The sequence below is a fragment of the Sebastes fasciatus genome, chromosome 16, assembly GCF_043250625.1.
Source record: "Sebastes fasciatus isolate fSebFas1 chromosome 16, fSebFas1.pri, whole genome shotgun sequence".
Taxonomy (NCBI): domain Eukaryota; kingdom Metazoa; phylum Chordata; class Actinopteri; order Perciformes; family Sebastidae; genus Sebastes; species Sebastes fasciatus.
The window spans coordinates 29,581,489-29,604,022 of record NC_133810.1 but is presented as its reverse complement, the minus strand read 5'-3'; the positions used below and the strand labels follow the sequence as shown (position 1 = coordinate 29,604,022).

The following is a 22,534-nucleotide window of genomic DNA, read 5'->3' as shown; positions in this document are numbered from 1 at the left end:
TTATTACACAAGATACACTATATGTTTGTATATATATATATTTATATATATATATATATTGATTTGTTGTGTCCGAATTAAGCTTGTTTTTGTTTATTAGCGAGCAAGCCATTTCTAGTTGTGTTTTATTAACTTGCGGTACAACTCCATGTTTTACGGTTCAGGTCGATATTCCTCAGGATTGTCCAATTTCATCATATTTTATTTACTTTAGCTGCCGAAATGTTGGCAATTTACTTTAAGAACTTAGGATCAGAAATAATTGTCAGCTAAGTGAGACAACACAGCTTTGTTTTTAAACATAGATACCAAAAATTACCATTAAAAAAAAAAACATTTTCCAAAGCAGGCTTGCTTTTGAACCTCAATTAATGTCAGCTGTTTATTGTACATGACTGCCCCATAGAGGATTTATCCGGTAAAATCAAAAGTTAAATATTTTCTAAATCTATTTAACAAAGGAAAATCAGTTGAGGTGGTTCGGGCATCTAGTACGGATGCCTCCTGGGCGCCTCCCTTGGGAAGTGTTCCAGGCACGACCAGCTGGGAGGAGACCACGGGGAAGACCCAGGACTAGGTGGAGAGATTATATCTCTACTCTGGCCTGGGAACGCCTCGGGATCCCCCAGTCAGAGCTGGTTAATGTGGCCCGGGAAAGGGAAGTTTGGGGTCCCCTGCTGGAGCTGTTGCCCCCGCGACCCGATCAAAGGACTAAAAGGTAGGCCAAAACACTAAATATAAAAAAAGGAATGTAAATCCAAACCGCATTCATGGCTCCATAGAGATCTGTCAATATGCGTTTTATGCCTGAATTCCATTGCATTATTTAATTATTTGTTAATTATATTAAACCCCCTTTCGATTGGCTCCTTGATCTAAAACTTTAAAACAGGTTAAGTTTTCATGAAGTCTGGTGTAACAGCCGTGGGGCAGTTCGACTGAGACGTTCTTTAACCACTTGTATAGAGGCTTTAAAAACAAAACCCAAACACTGTGGACAGCATGCTGTAAAAATGTGACTAATTGGGAGAAGTTGGCACCGCAACCATGAACTACTAGACCATTCATGGCTGTAAAACAGACCGGGCTCCACAGCAATTAGAGCAACATGAAACTGAACTGAGAACTTTGATGAGTTATTTCTTACACAGCCGTTGAAAGAAAACTATTCTGGCTCGCTGAAAAGATACAACTCCTAACCCATACCCATACCACACAAACTGAAGAAGTGTTTCCCTTGAATGTGAGAATCAGTGTCATGTAGTCACATTTCAGTTCCTTCTGGCCTATTTCTCTCAGCAGATGGATTAAAGCCCCGGCGGTCTGGACCTTGTTCTCCTCACACAGAGAGATACGGCAGGACAGGAACTAGACCCAGCAGGGTGTGAACAGGTCTTCCACAGGGCTCCACATTCAATGGAGGAATATACCAGCCATGTTAGTGTTAATATAAGAGACAAAGACACCCTGAAGCTGTAACTGGACCAGTGGTTGAAGAAGTATTCACATTCTTTACTGCAGTAAAAGTACTGGATGGACAACACACAGTTAAACATGTTTGAAGCTGCTAAATTGGACGTGTTTTTGAGTTTTCAGGAGCCTTGGTTGGTCAAACTGCAGTAAATGACTTTTACTTGTAATTGAATGACTTTAAATTGTTGTATTGCTATTTTAAATTAAGTAAAATATTTGCATATTTCAGTTTCTCACTGTTCCACTCATCAACAGTTTGCAGATGCACCTGCAAAGGCATGAAAGAAGAAAACTGCTGAGGAGCAAACATTGAGATATTAAATGCAGGTTTCAGAATATTAAAAATGTTCTTTGCAAAAACTTTTATGAGGATGGCAACACATTCATTTATACAATATGTTTTTGGTGAGCAATACTGAATACAAAATCTCCAGACGTATACATCTCCTGACCATCTCACATGACAGGAATGCAGCAGAAGTAGCTGTGGATTGATTTGGGTAACAAATGGTCTGATTTTCAGAACAACATTGCCATCTTTTGGCAACACTTTCAGGACAGAATTGTCAATGTTTTTGCCCCACTAGTGGTAAGAATTTAACAATACCAATGTGTCTCTCCATTTTTCATCCATCTAACAAATTTGTTTTGTAGTGTGTCATAATCAGAGGCCGCAAGCAAGGCTACAGACTTTTAATGTTTAAAATGAAGAGCCCAGTTAACTAAGAAACATTCACTCTAAACCTGATGGATTCTTTTCTGTTTGCATTGCTTTTCCGTCGTCTTATTACTGTAGACTGTAGATATTACTGGCATACAGGCAACACTAACATTTGGAAAACCCCTACGCTGGCACACAACACATTCTGTAAGTTGGCACACAAGAAGACTTCCCACTACGCGAACATACACCAGAACACACATCCTCTGGCAAACCACCTCCTTACCACTCCCCTACCCATTTGAACACACACACACACACACACACACACACACACACACACACACACGCACACACACGCACACACACACGCACACACACACACGCACACACACACACACGCACACACACATGTAAACAAACAGAATGGCTGATCCCAGTTCCTGTCCTACATTCAGGCAGGTCTGACAGCAGGAGGCTGGAGGAGAGGTGCAGTGATTGGAACCAGATGAATGGTCAGACTAAAACCTCCCAATAAAACCCGACTGACTCTCTCTCTCTTCTCTCCCGTCACTTCCTTTACTTCCCTCACTCTTGGCTCTCTTTCATATCTCACCACCCGAAGCCCTACAGCAGATTAAAACAATGTGGGTGATGCCGTGCCAAAACCTTATCATCAAATAAGCTGTGTGTGTGTGTGTGTGTGTGTGTGTGTGCGTGTGTGTGTGTGTGTGTGTGTGCGCGCGTGTGCGTGTGAGTGTGTGTGTGAGAGAAAAGGAAGGTGGAAGACATGGGCTGACGGTTTGTGTGTACGTGTTAAAAGCTATACATGAGCAGAATTGGCCAGAGAAGAGCCAGAAAACACAAAGAAATCTTTGTGTAATTGTATAAATATGAATGGGACGGCATTTGCGGCGACATATCAGGTTACCTTGACGATGCCAATTGCGGGTTTTTATTTTATGTGTTTTACTGCCTATTTGAACTTCTTCCAGACTCTTGCCTTATGAGACTAGAGGTTACTGTCAAATTATCAATTTACTTGTTTTTGTCAAACTTCATTAAGCAAAATGAAAAGAACCGGTTGATGAATAAACCAGGTGTGTAATATACTCTAATGCTTGCATTCCTCTGATTTCATATGTTTTTTTAATGTACTATCTTAAATCTTTAAAGGGACTGTTTGTAAGAATTAGAATTGCTTGTTAACAGCGACACCTGTGGACGTTAAGTCAACGAAAGTCAGCGTCCTGTTGCTCACGCTCCCGCTTGTGCTCGCTCTACATGAACTAGCCTTGAACGAGCATCGCTCAACACAGTGAGGCGACACACGTCAGCTAAAACCACAATATCACTCTATATTTCAGCTGCTTGGCAGTAATGTTAGCTGACCAGACGAAGGTCTCTCCATGAATCAATGCTGATCCTAGTGTTGGCTTTTCCTGCCTCAGCCTCCCGACCGCGGTCGGAGGGAACACGGGAGACACCGGAGTTTTGGTCGTAGACGATAACGTTTCTCTCTGCAGAGCTCCATCCCTTCACAAGACACAGTAAACCTCTGTTGGTCTGGAGGAGCTGCAGCAGTTATTACTGCACAAACATCCACTGTACATTTACTAGATATTCTCAGAGCTAAACTAACTCTTCTGCAGTGTGGAGTGAGCAGCATGCACGTGAGAGGTGGAGCGAAAGAGCGAGAACGAGCGCGTTGTGTGAGTGAAGGCAAGCAGGCAGAGGAGCAGAGTACAGCAGAGACTCCGGCCCTGGAGACCAAAGCTACGGTCTCCCCCGCGTCCTCCGACCGCGGCCAACACTGTTTAACAGACGAGCTTCACTAGATAGAACTTTGCAGTTTTGGTGTTTCCGTGTAGTTTGTGTTGGAGTCTTGTCTGAACAGCGTAGCCACACGCGAGCTTGCATGGGACACCGACCTTCAATGATTTATACATGTAAGAAGTTACAAACAGTCCCTTTAATGTTAATGCTTCTGTGTAAATTTAAATATCCCTGGCTGAACACCCATGTGCCGTCCTCCTTGTCTACCTTTATTTTACGCCATGGGGCTTCCCCTGATAACCGTGGTAACCCTGTGTTTAACGTCACAACGGTATGAATTGTGGGTAATTCCTTAGAGGCAAAAAGGCTGCAGTAATGCGGACTTATGGAAAGTGTTCATAAAGGGCTCTGGACAACTCTGACCCCTCACGGCTTTGCGGGAACGCGCCTCAAAGTCTGTGTGAGTGTGGAGATTGGGATTTGGGCCATGAAACCAGAAACAGATGAGCTGAAACTAGTTGAACAGTGACGCGATGCGTCAAAAATGAAAGCGTGGAGAAAGAATGTTGAAGAATAGTGAAGGAGAATGTCCATGTTTATATTCTAATTAGTTACACCTATTTCTTTTCAACTTAATCTCCCCCCCGTCCTCTTTTCCTCACTCCCTTCCTGCATACCTGATCTATTTTCATTTCAACTCTGGTGAAGGGAGGGTCTTCCCTGTGCTATCCAAGCACTTAAGGTATTACAGTATAGCACTTGGAATGTAATCAATACATCGGCCCTTTTAGCTGGAGACGACACGTTGGTCCAAAATAAATGGATTTTCCTTCAGCATCAGGAAGTAAAATATTATCGCTTATTGGCTTTATGTTGACTATCTTTCTGTAGTTAAAGCTGCAGTGGGTAGAAATGGAGCAAATATGATTAAAAAAAGTTATTTTTATAAAACGGTCACTATATCCTGACAGTAGTGCATGAGACAGGTAATCTGAAAAAAAATCATGTTCCTCTGCGTCCTCCGGTGCTCCTAATGGCATCTGGTACCGGGTTGGTCGGGTAAAAGAGGATAAGAAATTAGAAATTAGAGGGTGGGGCAAGTAAGACGTGAATAAGGAGATCAGTGGGTGGGCAAGAGGATTCCCATCAGTAGTGATCCATCAGTTGGATGTGTGGGGAGAGAGAAGAGAAAGGAGAAGCAGCCACAACATTAGAAACCTTTACATTTGTCTGCCAACAACTTATTTCTCCAACTTCTTAGGAGCTCCCAGCATCCCTCTGCAGGCTGTCAGTGAATGTGCAGTGACAAGCAGCAGTCACTGGTGTGTTTACAAACCCTCCTTAAGGTCAGACCGGGGGGGCAAATGCCCTGAAAGGGGTCAAACATCCACCAGAGATACTTAATGAGCTGACAAGGATACTTATTCAGTGCCCCTTTGACATTTGCCTCACAGAAAGAAAAAACCCCTATACAATACAAATGCTGAAAGCAGAGACAGTGAGACTGATAGTAGAGATTGTAGAGGCCTCTTCTGCTCCACATGGCTGATAACTGTGAGCTACTGCCAACCAGAAGGTGGAGGAACTGTGGAGGGAAATATGTCACATGCTAATTGCTATGTGCAACATGTTCAAACTTCATACGGGGGTTGTTGTTTGATCATTTTTGTTCTTACAAAATTGGCTGATTTTTCTTTGCAGTCTGTTAATGCTTTCATTAAGACTAATACACAAGCACTGATCCAGGTTAGGGCTTTGTCAGCGGTAAAATTGGCAGCTTGGGTTGCTTTTAGATTGTCAAAGTGCTGTCCAACCTTTAGACATGTTTGAGAGACTATAGGCTTGTAAAACTGTGAAAATCCAACAACACATGATACTGTATATCTCTAACACTGAACACAAAGGCCTGTTGAATGTATCCAAGCTTACATGAGAGGTTAAGCATTGCAGTAAAATAAGCACATGAAGCAACAGACATAAGAGCATTGTTTATTTTATAAAGAATCTGGCTGCACATCTTTCAGGCTTTCAATGTGTTTGTGATAGTGAGTAAATACAACACTGCAGGGGGAAACAGATGAAGCCCAGAGACAGGCAGAGATGTCTCAGACTGACACTAAAACCTGCCGTGACCCCTGTGGAGGGTCCAAACATCCACTTTATAAACTGCTCTTATCTTCTCTCCCCTCCACCTCCAGTCCTTTTTCTCCTCCCGGCATAATTCCCCTGCTCAGTGTTCCTCTTCCTCAATCCTTTCTTCTCTCCTTCCTCCATTCTCCAGGTATTCAGTGATCAACCTTCCAACTCCAGTATTGACAGTGGGAACTTTTGGTATTTTTTTTCCACCATCACTATTAGAATCTGTTGTTGTCATTATGAATCAAAGCCATAGTCTCCAAAAACTACCTAAACTACAAAAATACATATTTTGCAACTTCCCCAAACCTCTAATAAAACCTGCAATAAATGACAAAGTCATGACAAAGTCTGACCATTCCGCTTGTTCAGAAATGTTGTTGATGATCACATCTGCATTTTTTGCTTCAAGTAAATATGTCTCTGATTAGGTGCTGCCCTAACTTCATACTTCCACTTGAGTTATCTTCCATTTCTTTGCCCTTTTTGACAGCAGTTTCTTCGTGAACCTGATGCTAACCAGATCTGTGACCTCTTTGATTTAACCTTTGCTATTATTGAGATAAAAAGGGACCATGCTTTTGTCATTATCACTTTGATAATGACACAGAGTGAGCCATTCAAACAGGACCCATTTGTCTCTCTTGCATTCACAAACAAGCTACTGACACAAATGGAAAATATTCTACTTAAAACATAAATCACACTATTCAACAAAATCTGATTTTGCATTTTTTAATCCACGACAAAACAAAACATCTCTTAAGGATCTGTGTTTCTGTGACCTCTGATTGTATTCAATTGATCTATCTGTCCCGTCAGTAATTATGTGATCTGGCAGCAGAGCCAGCTGTAAGGTCCGCTTAGAATTCAGAAGGCTTTTAATGAGGACAGCCGTGACATGTCAACGCCACACTGACATCACCATCATCGCTGCAACCATCACAACTGCTGTTTCCCCATCGGTGCAGCAGACTTAGTCACAGCCTTGTCACGCAACCCGACAAGAATTCGCCCTTGGTCAGGGGTCGCAAGACGGCCATCTTCAACGACATGATAGGCTGACATGATGAGCCTGCAATCAGGTTTGATGATAGAAATGAAGGGAGAATGATGCTTTCTACACAAGTCTAGGGTACATATAGTAGTGCTGGGTATATGTCCACAGCTCCATAAGGAATCAGGTTATCTTCATCGAGAAAGGTTCTTTTTTCTGTTTTAGACGTCCTCCACCTGCATACACAATAATAAACAGCAGTGTATGCTGAGAAACTGCGTCTGACTTAACAAAGTAGTTGCCAAAGCAGACCGGATTCAGACTAAGAGGAGTGCACATGACTGCAGTAGGCCTATACTGCGCCGTTTCTTTGTGAGATGACCAATCACATAATAGTATTTCTGTGAGTAAGCAGTCGATTGGCTTTTCTGTCTCCGTCTCCGGAGGCACAGGCAGTCATATGAGATGGCCCCTGGATATTCACAGAAATGTAAAACAGTGGTACCTGCAGCGTGCACGGATGTATCCGTTGTGAAAGGTGCCTACTGAAGTCAGTTCTGGATGTTTTAGAGTGAAAATACCACACACTGCTCTGTGCATACCCCAGTTTTCATGCAAGGCAGCCATGTTGAGAACAGTTGAGGAAATACCAAGCACCGCCCACCAGCCGGAGCACAGCCAATAGGAACGCTCTCTCTCTCTCTGAAATGACCTGTGATTGGTCAAAGTCTCCCGTCACGGGCTACATTTTCTTAAGCCTGAAAACAGAGCCATGAGGAGGTGCAGAAGTCTAGTTACCTCTCAGAACACTTGAATTACAACATGCTGAAAGGTTATTATGGAATTTCTGCCCAATGATGCCAAAAATATACTGCCTACTGCAGGTTTAAGTGAATACTTAACCCACAAAACGACCATTTATCAGCTTTGATTAGACCCTTGTTACCTTGAATTCTGAAAGAAAACTTTTCTCACATGCCTCCACAATGAATGAAGAATCATAAAAATGGAGAAAAGTCTTGATGAATTGAAGTAAATTGGGGCCTTAATTAAAGGTACTATATGTAACTTTTAGAAATTCCTTGTTATTAATGACACCGGTGGCCGCTAAATGAACTGCAGTCGGCATCCTGTTGCTCGTGCTCGTACTCTGTGATTGTAAGCGATCATCCTGGGCATCGGCAAAAACAGTGACGTGATATAATGTTACAATCATATATCACCGTTACTATCTGTAATGTCCAACTAGTACCAACTGGTACTAACTAGCTCGCCATTTGCAAATGACTTCATCAGCTAAAATTACGAAGCAAAACCATCCCGAGTCCTTTACACAGAAATCAGTCAACAGGCTGTTTATAGGCACCCAATAAAATCGAGAAATATTAAATTTTTTAAGTTACATTACAATCTTTTCACACAATGGCAATACAAAGCGATTAATGCATGTAAATTGTTACATGTAGTACCTTTAACAACACATCTGTTAAACTCTCACACAACTCCTGTCTCGTTTATCCAGTCGTACACTCAGTACTTTCCAAACACATGCATTTTCACTAACTATAGAAACAGGGTGCAATGTGTCATACTCTGAAAACCACGCCCACCTGAGGGGAAAACAATCAGCGCCACAATATGCGAACAAGGGCTGAAACGCTAAACAAAATACCTGTACTTAACTAAAGAAAAACTAATTTGGATTTCAGCATGCCAAAGGATTATTTTAGCACCCTAATGTCTACCAGGGGTGCAGTTGGTAACTAAAATTATGATGGGTCGTGTCTAGAAGGTAACCCCCAAGTTGCAAAACTCTCTGGTTAAGATTAGGCATCGACCTCGAATGGATCTTTTGGTAGAGACCAAAAAAAACAAAGCTAAAATTGGACTTGAGACACAAACCAATGAACCTGGATGTGTAAATATGCAACTATTTGCTAATAAGTTCATCTTAAACGGTGGATGATATGTCAATTTGTTTCCATTACCTCTAAGTGAGCATTAAAGAAATCAGTTATGGTTAAGGTTACAACATTAATTATTAGACTGTGATAGGATATAAAGTCTAAACCTTGGCATGATTTTGTCACATGTATATCCATCACTCTTTCTGTAATAAATCAAGGGAACACCGATAATGTATTTTGGCATTATAGACATGAAGTGTATGTTGCACAGTCATCCAATATGAATTCCAGGGTTGAAAGAGATAAAGTGTCTAAGCTCTTCAAGCTGAGGGCGAAACAAGGCGTGACTGGCTGGGGACATGTTACATGTCGTATCAGAAACGTTCACATAATTAAATCATGAAATCAACATAAGCATGGCACTTGTCTTCTTCTATTGTGCATTTCTTTCTCTTCTGCTCAACTGTCATTAGCTATTACTGGCCTCTCACCAAACTGGACTTAACAGTGGTCAAACACCTTTGAACCAACGGGCCAGACTGTAACCGATCACACACATCGATCATCTACATTACCTATAAATAACAGCTGAGCTGTACAGGCACCAACCCCACCCACTCTCAAAGTGCAGTTGTAAATATCTAAAAGTTATGTTGTTTGTTCCCCACATTGTTAATTCTCAGCCCAGACTGGAGTAAAACATCTGATTTTAGTCCACCTGGAGAAGAGGAGGGAGTTTTCTCTGACAGGAGTCATGACTCTCTGTCAGCATGAATAATGCTAATGTGGGGTGAACATGCTGGTGCTCAGGGAGTCATTTGACATTGGCACAGTGGGTGGTGTGTTCATGAGCGGTTTGACATGAAGGGGAACAAACGTGAAGTGACTCTCATCTCAAAGCATCTTGGCTGCGAGGTAGCCCTGCCCTGCCCTGCCTTCTGCCTCAGTTCGCCCTCATCCTCCACATTTGCCATAATGAGCTACAGTATGTTACACCTATACTGAGCAAAAGACAACATTTAATAAATACCAGATGGATGATATTTTCCCCAGTCTGTTTCTCTTAGCATAAGTGGTTAGCACTGTCGAGGCGACAGCAAGAGGATCGCAGGTTCGAATCCGGTCCAAAGACATGCAGGTTCATTGTTGACTCTAAATGTCCCATAGGTGTGAATGTGAGCATGAATGGTTGTCTGTCTCTACGTGTCAGTCGTGTGATAGTCTGGAGTCACCGCCTTTGCCCAATGTCATCTGGGATCGGCTGCATTTACCTGAATTTGGCGAGTGGCGGGTGATGTGTATAATGTGGCAAAGAGGAAGACGATATATCAGGCTCTGATACACACACATACAATAACTGTTAGTAGATACATTCATAGTTGGTGTGGGTCTGCACATTTAAATTGTAAACAATAAGAAGAATACAGAATATGGCCAAACGTATTCTTTATTTGAAAATGTTTAGGAAGTGCCTAAGATGCTTTTGCCATGTGGCCATCTCAAATTAAATTGTTAGGAAGTGGCTGGTCTGAAGCTTTAAATAATGTTAGAGGTAATAGCTAATTATGGAAGTTAATAGCCATTAAAACACGTACTTTGTGTGTGGTTGAAACACACCTTCAAGTGCTCATTCTGTGTGTAATGGTATAGAATATTATGTCAGTAACCACAGCCGATGTCTGACCTTTTCTCAGTTGTTGTTTTGACTCAGCAGGACGCCTCATGCTAGCTGGAGGCTTAGTTTCTTCCACCAGCGACTGCATAATGGAACCTTCCCTCTCTTTTCTCCTCCTCCTCCTCCTCACTCCAGCTTGACCCCATCATCCCCCCCCTCCACTCGTCCCTGTTGCAATCCTTCTTCCCCTCCCTCCTCCTCCGTCTCTCTGGCGCTGTGGTGAGTTATAGACCCATGAATCGCTCTGTTTCCAAGTCTCAGCATTTCTCGCTTGGCCCGCTGACCCTTCTTTATTACAGAGAATCCCCCGTCAGTAAATTTGATCAGCCACACCCTGACCGATTAGGATTCATATCTCACCTCTAGCAAAGATCAATCTAGAAGCTTTCAATAATCCAATAAAGAAGCATTTTGTTGGAGAAACAAAACAAATATATATATAAAATAATCTATTTGAAAACTGCAGATGTCTCTCTCTCTCTCTCTCACACACATTTAGTCTCTCTCTTGCATATTTTCTGCCGAGCCCAAAGTTGCAACTGAACCAGCAGTCACGCTTGATGCTGCAATGCAGTCTGGGAGGTAGGGACATAGAGAGGAGAGGCGGGAAAACAAGATGGGTGGTAGAGGGGTTTTTATGAGTGTGTGTGTGTGTGTGTATATATGTGTGTGTGCCCCTGCAGTGCAACCTAATGTTTGACACTAAAAGCGATCTGACTTTTCGCCAGGTCAGCTATATGCTGTTGTCTGCATGCTGCACGAGATGAAATAATAGTTTTCAATTCAAGGCTGCATATACTGTAGGATACTTGACATTTACTGGTGCCAACAAACACGCCTCAGTCCAGAAGCCAGAAGACAGAGGATTCTCTCAAATAATGAATGTCACAGAATCAAGTGTACCAAGTGTAAGAGCAGCACTTTCAAGTCTGTGTTGAAAATGATAGGATGAAAATATTGTTCATGCGCATTGCCTACTGCATTACTGCAATCTCTTGATGCCTCAGAGAAAGGAAGCTGCTAGCACAAACAGACAGTGAGTGTGGAGACCAGTGACCTATGGAGATCATCTTGTCATATTAATGAAGAAATATCTACAAGGAAGGCATCTGCCTCCTGTACCATCTTAGTTCTCTCTTGTTATTTAAACTTTACTTTAAAGTTTGGGATCGTCATTTGATGCTTTCCTGCAGTCCTTTTTTTAATAAGGTGATATTGAATTTCAGTTCAGTATAAATATCCAGTCCCCAGTAAGCGCTGTTGTAAAGTCAGAAGAAAATCTCCTGCTATGAATCTCCAGCAGATGGAGGGTGGACTATCACAAGTCTTTCATATGCAGTTGTAATTGCTTGCCTTTGCTACGGTGCCAGTGGAGAGCTTTACTGGGACTCCCGTGTCCCCTGGATGTGTAAATATCGTCCATCTCTGTGTATTTTAATCAGGCTGCTGAAGATTGATGCCTGAAACCTGTCATGTTAACAGTGGACATCCATCAAAAAGGGGCCACAGCATTTTGCTCCTCTCAGCACCGGGTGACTCACACACATACACACTGGACACAGACACACATACAGTACACACACACACTCTCCTTCGATAGACAACGTGCCCATAGATCAGAGCCACCCTGGGCTGTATTGGAAGGCTATCCCAGGAGAGAGTGATCTTAAAGGATGGGGACATTGATCAGAGCTGTTCATATTCCAAGAAAGTGGGTTCGGTGAATGAAATATTTCATAAACAACAGCAGCTGCATTACCATGCCGATGATAAATGATATATATTAGGGCTGTCAAAGGTAATGCGATAGAAACTCGTTAACACAAATTATTTTTAACGGCACTAATTTCTTTAACGTACATTAACGCAACTTGCAATTTTTTAGGTTGTAGCGGGCTCTGTTTTCAAGCTAGAGTGAAGATACTGGTATCATATGAAACTAGAAAACCTAATGAATCCGTCGGTACCAACCATGTCATATTAGAGTCTTGCAAAAGAGGCTCAATAACGCTCCAAACTTATGCTAAAATTCAGCGAGGAAAAACTGGCACAGTGATTTTCAAAGGCGTCCCTTGACCTCTGACCTCAAGATATGTGAATGAAAATGGGTTCTATGGGTACCCACAAGTCTCCCCTTTACAGACATGCCTACTTTATGCTAACCCATGTAGTTTGACAAAAAAAAAACATGCAGTTTTTTGCATGCAGTATAAATGTGTAATTTTCGCCTATCTACAAATGGTTTCTGCATACTGGGGTCCATAAACAGTCTTTGAATTGTATAAATTGGGTATCACTGTAAAGCGTAGACTCTTGTGGATCCAATGAGCCCAACTGTATTCATGTGTGATGATGCTAGTCCCCACAGGAGACATTTTAGTGAGACCTCACTGTATAAAATGACCTGTGGTGACCTCTAGGATAATCACCGCCTCATGAAACTTTACAGCCACAAACTACAGACCTAGAGCATTCAGAGGATGGATGGTTTTCCTAAGTTGAATGCCAATATGGGGGATTTTTGAGCAGTTTCCAGAACAGAAATGGTCCCTAATCTAATCGCCGAAAAATGCAATTCTTGCAGAAATCTCCAAATGTCAAAAGTTTTAAATACCAGATCAAAATATGGATTTTGATCTGGTGTTCCTCGAGGTCTTGGTGTCTTAATGTGGAATTTTGGAGGGGTTCGGTATCAACCCAAAAATTGCTGCAACAACTTATGACACATACACTTTCACAATTTATTTGACCAAATAATAATACTAAATGCTGTCTTTGCACGGTCTGTATCCTTAGCAATACATGACCAGAAATTAAACTTTCCATTTGTCAGTTTAGTTGATAAAGAACAATATCAACAAAAATCAACTGATGTGCAGTGAACCTGGGACTTCTGGGGTCCCGGGGCTGTAATCCAGACAAAGCAATGTAAGATGGTTGTAACCACACTGAAGTCCTCCGCTTTAATGAACACAACAAAACTAATCTCGTGATTGTCGTCATCACATTTGATGTATTTATTTTTTTATTATTATTCATTAATTGGATTCAGGCCAAACAAAAGTTATTGATTAGTGTAGAAATTCATTCCCAGTGCAGCTCCTGCTGCACAGATGAAGTCCTGTCAGCAGCCGACGCCTGGCAAAGACAATGATTAATGAAACTGTAGCTTTTCATTAAGATCACAGTGAATATGAGTTGGATAGAGGTTATGGAGAATTTAGAGCTTACCATGCATTATCCCCATTCTCAAGTAGAAGAGAAGGAGCGTGCTGATTACTCTGAAGCTATAATGATGATCTTAGCAATACTTAAATGGTAAATGGAATTGCATTTATATAGCGCCTTTCTAGTCGTAGTCTAAATCCTCATTCACACACCGATGGCTCATCCTTCGGGAGGACTTTGGGGTTAAGTGTATTGCTCAAGGGCACGTCCACATGTGGACTGGATGAGCCGGGGATTGAGTCACCGACCTGGGCGACCATCGCTGAGCCACAGCCTATAACTCAAAATATGACAAAGAAGCAGCTTCTAGAAGTTATGTAAAAACTGCATCTCCTTAAAGCTTAATATAATCATTAGTAGCAGAGCGGTAAATTAGCATCACTATTTCTAGACAAACAACAGCAAAACAGAAAACAAGGGAGATCTTCAAAGGACTGCCTGCCGAGTCACTGGAGAGACGGAGAAAACAGTATTTCCACTGACTCAAAAACACACAGAGTTTTGCATATGTTCTCTCAGAGACAGAAGTGCTACTCCATTAAATCTAGCTGAACTTCTATACATGTAAATTATTTAAATGATTACATTAAAATAAAAGATAAATGCCTTGGAAGAGGTTCAGAAATTCAAACCTCTCCAAATCGCAGCCTTGTGCGAGGCGTCGGCCTGGCGAGTCTCCTTTGATCGTTGTTGGCATATTTGATGATAATGAGGGAGCCACGAAGAGCAGCCTGGATAAACATTTCAAATTCAACAAATTAGCTAATTAGCTTAAGAAAGTGTGAGTACGCAGCAGTGACAGTAGAGGGGGAGATGCAGAGGGCATTGCTTTGCCACAGTGATGTTCTGCATCACTGTTTTTAATGTTGCTGATGTTTAGTCTTACCGACTCCCTCAGTCTGAAATGTATTATAAAACATAGAAATTGTAAAAGTCGTGAGAGATGCTTTGATGCCTTTTTACAATTGCTAACACCCTTTTGTCCAATCTTTTCCGAACTCTAAACACAATTAGCACAACATCCGACTGTTATGGACCGTACCATTAACACGATTCACGTTGTTTTCACAGAATATGCAGTCAATTAACACATTTCTAAAATGCTTCAATTTCCTTTACATAAAAGCTAACCCAATACCAAAATTATGTATCTTTCTTGTCTTATTCACAAATGTTTGCAAAAAGCATGCCAGAAATGAAATGTTTAAAACCTTAAATATATCACAGAGCCTCTACTTCGGTAACAACAGTAGTTTAAAGGCTATAATGAAACAGCTGAAGTATTTTTCAGGGATGTAAACCTGTATGATGAAAAAAGAGAGCGACCCGAAATTGAAACAAAAGAAAGTGACTCATAATATCATATATAGGGATGCACCGATACCAGTATCGGGTATCGAGTCCGATATTGTGCTCATGTACTCATATTCGCAAAACGGCTCCGATACAAAGGCACCGATACCACTTTACGGAAGCGTGACGTTAACCTCTCGTCACCATCTTTCGGGTCCTATCGCACGCGCTCCATCTTGCACTAAGGACAGTCCGCCCCGGTGACGCTTTGGCCACGGCCCAGGGAAGCACCTTCGCCTCGAGCCTTTCCAAGCCGACCTAGAGCCGGTCGCGGCTGGGTCAAAAAGTGACAAAGCAGCAACTGGAACACCAAACCTCTTAACAAGTGAGCTGATCAATTCCAATCAATCATATTTGCTGCTGAAGCATTTCCCTCTGTCTATGCATCTAAAGGCCTTCAATACAGATTAATTGGTATGCAGAATGATAAATGAGGCTCATTATCGCTACAACTCCCTTAAGATAATACACATGCACTCTCCATCCCACCTAATACACACATACACACAAAGTTGTGTGTTGTGTGCACAGGCTGCCAGTCGGTGTGCTGGCAGAAAGGTGCCTCCATGGTGCCACAGTGGACTTGAAGTGTGCAGGGCTTAAAGAATAACTGTCCTGTGTGTGCGTGATGAGAGGTACTCCCTACTGTAGAGCATGTGGGTGCTACAGAGGAGTGTGCCAGCACTGCAGATGTTGGCTGCAGGGAGGGGATCAGTGAATCGAGGGAGCGGGGAAGCACTGCACAGCAAAGTAGAAGGCGTGACACCTTTCTGTCTTTCCTCTAATAAGCTTTATCTGCTTTCATGTCTTATTTCTCTCCCTTAATGTTGCCACTCTCTCCCCTCTCATCTCTGTGCTGTATGCGGTGCGCATGGAGGCAGAATGATGAATAATAGACCTTAATGGGCACTCAAGCCCCAGTGGGCCTGCGCCTGCCGCCCATTACGCACCCCTTCCACCTCCAAAAATACATTTTCAAGTTAATTAACAATTAGTGCAACCATCTAAAATGTGTGAAAAGCTACTGACCACTGTTGATTGATCTGCCACACACGTAGGTGGTCCTGAGAAGATTCCAAAGGAATGCTAAGACTGCTGCAGCAACGCCCACCGCCACTCGGTCCCTGTTAACAGCAACGCCCACCGCCTCTCGGTCCCGGTTAACTTAAAAGATTGTGAGCTTTCCAAAGCCTTTTCCTATAATATTTTGTCCTTTTGTATTTTGTCTGTATTGATCTTTTGTTGCAGGAGGGTTTGGACCAGATTCAGTCAGCCTCTTAGCCACGATCAAAATAAAGTTCAAATGCAAATTTCAACCAACAACAGCACTAAAAGCTTCAGTAGGCAACACGTTTTTGGCATCATTGGGCAAAAAATCCCATAATAACCTTTCAGCATATTGTAATTCAAGTGTTCTGAGAGACCTCTGCTCCTCCTCATGGCTCTGTTTGCAGGCTTTTAAAAAATCTAGCCCATGACAGGAGACTTTGACCAATCACAGGTCATTTCAGAGAGAAAGAGCGTTTCTATTGGCTGTGCTTCGCCGGGTGGGCGGTGCTTGGTATATCCTCAATAGATCTCACATGCCAGGTCACAAACTTTCTCCTTTTACAGCTAAACAGTACACTACAAGATGATTCTGAACACATCTGAGGAGAGAAATAGGCATTAGAGTAACAGAATATTGATTCATATTTGATCAGCGCCGCCTAGTTTGACCGTTTGATCAGAGTTGGTGAGTGATTGACAGCTGCTCAGGGACGGCAGACTCCAGATCAGCTCTGACTGCTTGTTCTTGCAGATGTCCTTAGGAGCACCGGAGGACACCGGAGGACACCGAGTCTCATGCACTACTGTCAGGATACAGCAACCGTTTTATAAAAATAACTTTTCATATCCAAAAAGGCAATCCATATCTACAATGACCCCACCCATCCTCTCAACCCAGCATTTCAGTCCCAAGAGAGTCCTAAGAGTGTGTTTAAATAGGCCTCCCCTCCACCCGCACACACATTATCTTAACCCTTCCCCCTAAGCTCCCTCCCTATTGTGCACTATGTCAATATATTTTTATTATTCCTCATGCATATCTTCAATCTCTCCTGATTGAAATATGCATCTTTAACTCCGGCACTGCACCATGAGAACGCAACAGACAATATATTAAATAAAGCAAATGATTCGATTGATTGAAGATGTCGTGCGAATAATTCCCATAACGCCAAACAATCTTTGTCTAACTGTGGTAACAAGAGAAGCATTATTCAGTCATCTGTCTTGTTTACTCCTGATGTTTATTCTGCTCTGTGCTCACTAGTTTGACAGAAATTGTTCAGACAGCACACATACACTGGTAGCTATTGCATGAAAGCCAAAAAAAAACTAAAAACCTCAGAGGAAGGTCTTTGTTTGGGATAATAGGGGCTAACATTTATGCTGTAACATCATTTTGAGGCCAGTATTACACTTAATACTGTTGAATATGGTACAGCGCATTCTGACAGAGGGTGTAAACATCAACCTTACGGCGAGCAGCGTGCGGCGCCCGCTGACATGAAGCTCTTTGAGAGAGTATTTCAAGTGATGCAGGACATAAAAATCTCAATACAACAATTCATTTTAGTCAATAATTCATTCATTTATCATACTTGCTCATTCTAATTCAAGGTCACAGGGCTGGAGTCACTCCCAGAATACATTAGGTGGAACGCAGTCACATGTAAATTCTGGTTATTTGTAAGAAATGTTTTATTCAATCACCGTGTTTCCAGATCTCAGCTATTAAAGCTTCAGTAGGCAACAAGTTTTTGGCATCATTGGGCAAAAAATGTCCATAATAACCTTTCAGCATATTGTAATTCAAGTGTTCTGAGAGACCTCCTCATGGCTCTGTTTTCAGGCTTTAGAAAATCAAAAGACTTTCACCAATCACAGGTCATTTCAGAGAGAGAGCGTTCCTATTGGCTGTGCTCCGGCTGGTGGGCGGTGCTTGGTATTGTATTCAGAGACACTGAGGAGCGTTAGTGACCTTTTCCACTACCATCTTACCATTCTCCACAACCTGACCTGCAGCTCTCTCACAGACTTCAGAGGTCAGACTGTGGAGGATGGAAAAGGTCACTAACACTTCTGCATGACCATAGGCCCTTCCTGATGGCAGATACCTGGGTAGTTCAGACTAAGCACAAGCTTATTGGTCCAATATAGTAACCACTTTGGGCACATTCACATCTAGAGGAATCAAATGATTGAGCTCTAATGGAAAAACTGCGATCCTGTTTGTAAGCTCGTGATCTGCCCCTCTTTTCGGAAATCTGTTTTCTCAGATTGTTGTGACTCCACTGTGCTGTGCTGCGAAATTTCAGAACAGCTACCCAATTAATTTCTAGCCACTGGTATGTCAGTACTATCACTGCAGCCAGCATTGCTGTTGATATGGAAGACATGCCTCATCCAGCACCCCTGATGGATAAGCCCATATGTGCATTTCGGGGGAACAGAAATCCATTCTCAACATATTTGTTGCCCTCTGCACACTGAATCCACACATTCCTCTCCACTAAGTCACAGCACAAAAGGAAGCACAAATGGTCATGGTTGTATGACGAAAAGAAGAAAAAATGACGTGGAATATCAGGTGGCAGAAGATTACCTGGAATTGAATTATTCAATTGTGTTGAATACGTCGAAGACATGTTTATTATTACGTCACAATACAAGATGTCTGATGAAACTATCACAGAATCAAAGCTTATTCACAAAGACCTCTCTGCTTCTGCAGTAAAGACCTGAAGGCATGTCAGTAATAATGTGTCTCTGATCTTACTTCTCTTCACCGCCACGATCCAGTTCATTCATTATCAGCTGGGAAAAACCTGGACTTGAGAACCTCTAAAGTTAAAAAGGGATTGTGCAGCATATTAAAGTTAGTTTATCATGACACATTTCATTTCTTCTGTAAATAGTTCAATCGAAGGAGAAATTTCAGACGAATTCTAGTGTTTTTGCAAGTATGATTTCATTTTACTTCAGATTATTGAGCGAGGAAGTTGGATTCATTCCTTAAAGGATCAATCTGGTTCATTTACAATTTGGGTCAATTTGTTTTTATTGGTCATTCCCAGGGGCAGACTGGCATTGGAATTCAGCCTGGGACTTGGAGATGGTCATTTATGCCTTTCAGGCGAGCGCTCGGAGGGCGCCAGAGGAAAATGTTTTGGCAGTAATTTAACACTAATGCAGATTTTGTGGTACAAGGGCATTTTGGGTGGACAGAATTGTCCCTACCAATATTTGAGCAACGTCATTATCTCCGGAGTGAAAAGACACACACAGAGAGAGAGAGTTTTAGACAATCTAATTAAAGGTATAATATGTAACCGTTGTCGGTTGCTGCATTCAAAGTTGGCCACAGCTCCACGAGCCGAGAGAGAGCAGCAATGGTCGAGTTAGCTATAGAGTGACAGAAGAGAGAGATGCCAGTGAGAACAAAGCAGTGAATCAGAGAAATAAAATGTTATTTTCTGATTGTTTTCCGGCGGTTATGTTCTAAAATATAAATAAACACACAACTAACTCCGCACACCTCTGCAGAATCCTGCGGGAAGGTGCAGAGTTGCCGGATTTTGGATGAATGCAGCTTCCTGTCTGCTGGCTGTGGCTCAGCGCTGCTCTCCTCTAACTACAGACACACACTGATCATAGCTGCACTCACAGCACAGAGAGGAGCAGAGGGATCACTGGAACACATGCACATAATAACACAACCCGTTCTCATTTGTGAAATACGGTCTTTTTGTATGTGGAGACTTGTGCCTCAGTATCAGAAGCTGAGGAGCGTGACACAACGGTGGCATTTGACCACCTGAACGGGCTGCACACCTTGCGTGCTATTGGCTGGAGGTTACACCCTCACGTGGGGCCCAAAGGCTGTTTGCACACGATCAGAAGAGTCCCGAGTAAAGCCAAATAAGAAGAAAAGAGAAAATCCAGTTAGAGGGCTGCAGGGTCTCTGCAGAAACAGACACACACTACTAGTGGGGTGTGATGATTGAGAGGGATTATTTTTGTATCAGCCGATAGATTTTTAGTTAATTCTTGCATATTATATGTTTAAGTTATACCTAATTAAAAGTTATTGCTAGAGCAAAACTCCATGCAGTAAGAGATGAGGCTCCCAGCTCCAGCAGCTTTCTGTGCAGCCTCTCCCGGTCCTGGCCGCACATGCATGATGCTGATGACCTTTAAGACACAGGATGTCTCGCTGACACCTGCCGCCTCAGTTTGTATAAGCACGTCACCACTGCACTGAATCAAAACAAGACCGGCCAGACGAGCCTCTAGGTGAGCTGGAACACTAGTCACAGTTTGTCACGCTCACAATGAAAACGACTGAGCCAATCAGATTTCAACAAAAAACGAGGATCAGTCCAAATTGGGACGGGGTCGCTTGTATCCCTGACCTCGCACAGCAGCTGGATTCTCGCAACGTCACAAGATCATGTGAGAATCGCAGGATCAGATGTCACACTGAAATCCATCTTGGCAGGCTTCAAGTAATATGTTTGTGTCCGGCTCGCCAAACAACGGACCAATCAGCGTCCTGTGAGGAGCACCGGGCGTGGCTTAGGTGTGTGTGTGAGACCCAGTGAGACCAGACGACACAGAGAGGCGACTGATGGCAGGGTCAGGTTATTTTACCCCCCCACCTTAATATTTAAAATATTAGATGTGTGCTGTCTGTGGCTGCACATTTAAACTTGTTAAAACTAAATAAAGATCTTTATTAAAAAAAAATTCTTAAGCTTCCCGATGGCCAGTCATTCCTACCAGTTATGAGAACAGCGTACTCATTAAACTAATTGCCGAGATCTCTGTGACATCACATCTCTACAGTAAAGTCCAACTGGTCAAGTAAAACAAACCGCAGCATGCCCTTAAAAACAGGAGTTCTAGCGTACAGGAACACAGCCTGACAACGTGTAATGAGGGCATGATGATAGCTACTGTAATGCAATCATGAGCGTTTCCTTTCTGTAGCTCTCAAGCCTTTTTGCCTCATTTTGTCTGTTGAGTAAACTACTTGGACTAACTGGACAAACTGTTCCCCATTAAAACAAGAACCTGAATGACGGGAGTCGCTACTGCAAATAAACTGCACACAGAAATAATAATAATAAAAGGGTCCCTTGGGTTCTAAAAAGGAGACTGTGAGAATATAATTGGTCACTAAATCTACCAAAAATTATAGACCAACACAAAAGGTGTCGGACCAATATGAAATGTAAGTTGGGAGTCACTTGTGGCGGTACTGATTCCCCCAGACTTCAGTTGATCAGGCAGAAGACTGAGAACCAGTTCCCATTCACATTTAAATACAAAATAAAATGCCTCAATAATAATAATAATAATAATAATAAACAAATGCCTCTACAATAACAAACATAAGGAAACTGAAATATTGTTCTTTATTTTTCCTTTTACCCTCCTTTAAAGTTTCCCCAAATGACCAAAAGAAATGGGTATAAAGGGGTTTCAGTGAAAATCAACAAATGAATAAAATAACAAAATAAAGCCTTCAGGCGCTAGGCGATCATGAGGCAAAGCAAGATCCTTGCACGAATAGCACCTAATCGTCCTAATGCAGGTAACCTCATTGAAGGGTGTTTATTTTCGTTTTCCCCAACTAGGATGGTCGACACTCTCTCAGTCAGCGAAACACAAACGAGCACAGGATCTCAAAAGGGCCTAAAACAGACCAGAGTTTCTGGCTTGGCTGATGAAATATGTTGCAGATAGTGAAGGAGGTATCAGAAAGACACTGAGTGTGCAATTTCCCACCTCTCTTAAGCCCTGATTGGCCAAGAGGGGAATGCACAAAGCTGCTCTCAATCACTCAGCAATTCATAAAATAAAACAGCCGGGGAAAAGGGAAACAACAGCAAGCACCAGAGAACGGGCGGCTGCAACACTGAGAGGAGACACAAAAGAGAAGTAGAGAAAGATGTGCACACTCAAAATTAAAACACACAGAATCACCAGAGAGCCAACTGAAGGTGTTGACCCTCTGCAGACACAACCAAATGAGCAGCCAACCTGCAGATAGAGCCTCCCAGCCAGGCTGATTATCAGCAGCTGAGGCTGATCACAGGTGCCACCAATGACTCCTGATGAGCTCAGAGAAAACCTGCAGCCCAGATCTGTCATGATCCCCCTGACCAGAACACTGGCCTAAATAAGCTTGATGTGTGTAATATTCCCTCACACCCAGACACAGTGGATGTTTCTATAACTCATATCACATCCTGAACCTGAAAACTCAGGAAACA

At 42.4% G+C, this 22,534-nt stretch overlaps 1 protein-coding gene across 3 annotated transcripts in view; it reads right to left on the bottom strand.

Annotated features, from left to right (window-relative positions):
* LOC141752541 (CXADR-like membrane protein) overlaps window positions 1-22,534 on the bottom strand; it is a 42,712-nt gene that overhangs the window by 13,054 nt on the left and 7,124 nt on the right. The window lies entirely within an intron of this gene.